This window comes from Mytilus galloprovincialis, chromosome 1 (genome assembly GCF_965363235.1).
Source record: "Mytilus galloprovincialis chromosome 1, xbMytGall1.hap1.1, whole genome shotgun sequence".
Classification (NCBI taxonomy): domain Eukaryota; kingdom Metazoa; phylum Mollusca; class Bivalvia; order Mytilida; family Mytilidae; genus Mytilus; species Mytilus galloprovincialis.
The window spans coordinates 99053450-99058696 of NC_134838.1; the positions used below are offsets into that span (position 1 = coordinate 99053450).

At 30.7% G+C, this 5247-nt stretch overlaps 1 long non-coding RNA gene across 1 annotated transcript; it reads right to left on the minus strand.

The window, feature by feature from the left end:
* Positions 1-433: 433 nt before the first annotated feature.
* On the minus strand, positions 434-4300 carry LOC143050856 (uncharacterized). Its single transcript, XR_012970501.1, has 4 exons — positions 4151-4300; positions 2117-2197; positions 1333-1439; positions 434-931 (listed from the first exon to the last, which is right to left on the minus strand). It is a non-coding gene; the product is annotated as an uncharacterized LOC143050856 (long non-coding RNA).
* Between the last annotated feature and the right edge of the window lie 947 nt (positions 4301-5247).

The window sequence follows — 5247 nt, forward strand, 5'->3', positions numbered from 1 at the left end:
AGTATTACCGTATTGTTTTTTCATTCTTACTGAAAAGCGCATGAATAAAGTATGGCTCATGAAAATAAGGAAAAAAAATCGTCAAAGACTGGCAAAGGAATATCGAAATAAACAAATCATGCACCTTCCGTTTTATAGTATTTTTTGTTTGAATCAGTGATTTTAAGTAAGTATGATTTATCCTTTCTTAAAACATGATTTGATTGTATCAACGTTGACCATTCTTTTTGTATGAAACACAAAATTCAAATTGTCTTCAAGAAATTGACAAGAATGAGGAATAATGGTGCAAAGAGAAGAAAGTTTTCATACTACTGCAATCTTTTATTTTTAGTACTTACACAGTACGTCTTGAGTAGGTTGTTTCACAGTAATTTCGAAGCACGAACTTGATTGCTTAAATAGACGTTAATAAATAGAAGGATAAATTAAAAATTGTAGAAAATGTTTTATTACAACTTGTTTGTCAAAATGTATCTAAAATGAGGGTAGTACAATATCGGTCATTATTTTAGATAAAAACGTACTTACACATATTGCAAATGTACAATTATTAGGTAAACATGTTTAAAATGCATATTATATTGCTAACTATATATAATAATCACATAATTATGTACATGTGTGAACTCAACTATAAATAAAAATGCCATCAATGTCCATGCAACAAATTACTGACGTCAGAGGGCGAGTCTATATGAACATGGTGGGGGTGGTCGTGATGATGGTGATGGTGGTCTTTGTGTCTGCAAACAATTACCGGAATGTCAGAATGGTGTACAATATAACTACTGATGCTTCCCATTATTGTTCGTCGTAATTTTCCATGGCCTCTAGATCCACAAATAATCACAGAAGCATGTTTTTCTTTCGCTGCATTAATAATGGCCTCTCCGGGTTTACCATAACACGAAAATACAGACCCATTTATCTGAAAAATTAAATTCATATATAACATATCTTTGTTGGTTTTTAAATTTACAAGGAAATAAGTGTTATTGATTTTTAGCTTTTACAAAACATTTTGTTATTCAAAACGAATCTTCATCTTAACGCGATCATCCTCATTTCATAGTCCTGAACATGAGTGAGATACTTGCCACTGAACGTTAAGCAACCCACAATCAATCGATTCTTATTTTCATCTATGAATTCAAGTATCCATGATTTGGGTATTGTTTTTCTTATTAGAGTTTATGTTTGTATTTAAACCAATGAAAAAAAAAAAAGTTATCCCGAAGATGTATTCTTTTCTTATTTGAACTTGATTACTTGATTCACTTATATTTTAAAGAATTGAGACTGATGTTATTACAAGAACAGATAATTTACCCCAGCGTTTGTTAGCTTTAATTGAAGATGATCTCCCAATGCAGCATGTATATCCATATCCTGTTGAAGCTGTTTTCGTATTTCATCAGTACTGGAATTTCTACGCACTAAAATGGATAAAAAATAACATAATTAGTATCTCATTACTCAAATAGGGGTATTTCAAAAACTTTTACAAAAATTATATACATAATTATATATTTAAGAATTATAATTTTATACTTCATATCCTAACTAAATAACTTTCCTCCAATCATTCTATACAATAACTTTCGGAATACCACTTGAGTAAAATTAAGAATGGAAATGGGGAATGTGTCAAAGAGACAACAACCTGACCAAATGAAATACAACAGCAAAGGGTCACCAACAGGTCTTCAATGTAGCGAGAAATTCCCGCACCCGGAGGCGTCCTTCAGCCGGCGTGTATTTTTCAATGATCATATTGACAACCTTCGACATACGACTCACGTAGAAACCTTTCATACGCAAATTCAAATAACGAAATTTACGGAATTAATTATTCATTATATTTTAACTCTTAAAAATGAAATTAAATTGTACATTATTTCTAAAGTGATACTACAATCCCAGTTCACACGTTTTAAGTCATCGCATTTGCGATTTTGGAGCAAAGAAAAACAAATATTTTTAACAGTCGGCTTGTGCTTCTACTTCGACTGTTTTGTCCGTTCAGAAAGAAAACTTGATATGATTTTACAAACGAGCTATTGTTTTCCAATAGACATAGAGAAACATACCCCAATAGACATATCCTACTTACTATATGCAGTACAGCCATGGTTGTCAAGGCAGGTAATAATTAGTACTTCATCGTTTTCTTTTGTTGCGTTCTGAGTATACCCTTTAAAAGATAAATATACACATAAGTAGTTCATACGTGTTTCTCGTTTCTCGTTTATATATAGATTAGACCGTTGGTTTTCCCGTTTCAATGGTTTTACACTAGTAATTTTCGGGGCCCTTTATATTAGCTTGCTGTTCGGTGTGAGCTAAGGCTGCATGTTGAAGGCCATACCTTGACCTATAATTGTTTACTTTTATAAATTGTTACTTGGCTGGAGAGTTGTCTCATTGGCACTCATACCAAATCTTCCTATATCTATGATTATTATAGTAAAGATGTTTGATCAGCATGATCAGTTGCGTATGTTCTAGTTTGTGTTTATTTATCTTTCTGTTTACCATTTTGTGTACGTGTTTTGATGTAAACTCCCTAGGCTAGAATTCAAATAGAAATATATATACGACACTGTTATTATAACAGCACGAATTACAACAATTTTAATGTTAAGATTTTTCTCTTATATTATATAATTTCAAACAATTGCCCACAAATTATTTGTGACTTTATGCAGTATCCTGTGACTTTTTGTCCATTAACAGATGCTTACAAACTTTCCATTTACCAATGCTAAAAAAAATGCTACTTGTCATTTTAGCTATCATAGATTATTTTTATGTTTTACATTATTGCTAAACAGATAAAACTGAGTTTTAGCTAAGTTTGTTATACTTTTAACAAGGACGTATATTCGTTATACGTCCTTGCTTTTAAGTTTGAAAACATCTATTTTACCGCTTACATCACTGAGAAAAAAATTCTCTGCAAAGAAAAAAAAAACTCAGCTAAAAAAATTCACAACGTTTAGAATATTTTTTATGGCGGATAAAAAAGTTCTCATTCTTAGATGAGTAAAATAATTCCTTCCGAGAATATTTTTTTACTCAGAAAAAAAAAGTTTTATGGCGCCGGGGCTTGGGTGAAAGGTGATCGATGATGCAGTGAGCAGTAAATAAAAGATGACCCTCTGATCATAAAACTATTTTAACGTCAATGTTAAAATATCTAGTTTACACAACATTTGCCTCAAGACATATTATTTTTCAACAATTCTTTGTTACTTTAATATCTTCATTTCAGTCTTGGTGATAATTGATGCCTTGGTTTTAAGATAAATGTATTAAAACAATTTAAAAGTAAGTAAAAGTAAAACTTTATTTGGATTCGGCATATTGACAAACAATACAAACATAAGCTCTAATGAGCTTTTCACCGAAAACGTTCTTATGTACACTAAAATTCTTTGTTTTCAATTATTTGTGAATTAATGTCGTACTTTTGTTTTCCTTATTAATGGTTGTTAAATGAACTTTTAGATATAATCTGTCGACCAGTTATAGTTGGTCTTCTCTTGTGCGAGATTTTCATTGCAAGTGGTCAATATTCTTTAGTTTTTTTAATCACATGTAAAATATACTATAGTATATTATTTAGATACAACTATAAGGGGTTGATGCACGATTGATTGTAACTTATTTACACCAAGATATTATACATGTCATGGGAAATGCAGAACTATAAACAAGAACTTTAGAATGTAGTATTTTAGCAAATTGACCTTCTGTTATGGAAAAGTAGGAACAATGCTGAATATCCAATTACATCTAATGACGTCTTGTTGTAAATACCTATACATGTAATTGATTTCAGGTATTGGACCAGGGTTATTTATGATTATGTCCTAAATTTAATGACATGTAAACCGATGTGAAATAAAGACTTGGTGTAATTAAAATCAACCATGTCAGCATAAGTCTCAATTCCATATTGAATAAAAATGACGATCTTACTCCTACTTATAAACAAGCTTATTATTAAATTCATACATCTGATTTGTTGTATCGCATACATATATGTGAGCTGTTATGTAAATAATAACAATACGTGATATCACAACACATGTAGATATAACTAAACTATAGATGCTTATATAATAGCATATGAATTACTTACAGTCAAATGCATAGTCTGAATATAAACTCCCGTCCATAGCTATTACAACCGTTCTTTTACCACTATCCGCCATTTCAAAGCCTATAACTGTTTGTTGTTCCCCAATACCTCGTGTCCGATCAATGATTAAATATCCTAGTGTACAATTGACCTACTTCACTGGTCAGTACTTATTAATGTAAACATAAAAACAAGTTGCTTTCTTTAAAAAAAAGAAAAGCAATACATGAACCTAAGACTGCTGACTGCTGGTTCACCAATACTTTGTTGCTGAATTTGTGTTTGCTTTTGAATTGAAATAATTGACTGTGTTTAGAATAAGTCAGTTGAAAGTGTATATTTACATCCACTCTTTAAATATTTTTACATTTTAAAGCTAGACTATTTTATTTAGTACTGTGGAATGTACATTAATTTTCCCAATGATTACCCTTTTGCAAATCCCAATTTCTCCTAACCGGATGACTTATGCAAATTGAACAAACCAATCGCAATATAAATTTATGCACTCAGTTTGCTTTATAATCTGGAATTCTGCATGCATTTATTTTATATAACATATCTTTATATTTTGTTTCCTGCATTGATCTTCATGTTTTCAACTCGATATAAAAGCTGTATGTACTCATGGTAGATTTAAATGTTTAGATAAATCTAAAGTCCATTTTCCATGTACAATGAAACCTGTGGCATGCAACATATAGGGACATCCTATAAAGAAACTTTTTCGGTCTCAAATGTTAAGGATTTACCGATTTTACTTAAATCAATTCAAATATTCTACAGGGAAACTTGGTTTTGCCGAAGAATATCTTAATTCAGAAATTTTATGAATACCTGTATATTGAACCCTCAAAATAACCAATTTATATAAAAAGGTATGTAGATATAAAAAGATACCAGAATTAAAAATAATGTTCACAAGACGCCAATATACAAAAAAAGCATCAGTGACACTCATATGAAAAAAGTGAAAATGCCAAATAAATTACAAAGTTAAGGAATCTATTCCTTGGGTCGACGATCCATAGCTTTTCGAAAAGGTCAAACTTTATTATAGGACAGTGACTCAAATAAGAAACGAAAGGGAAACAGCT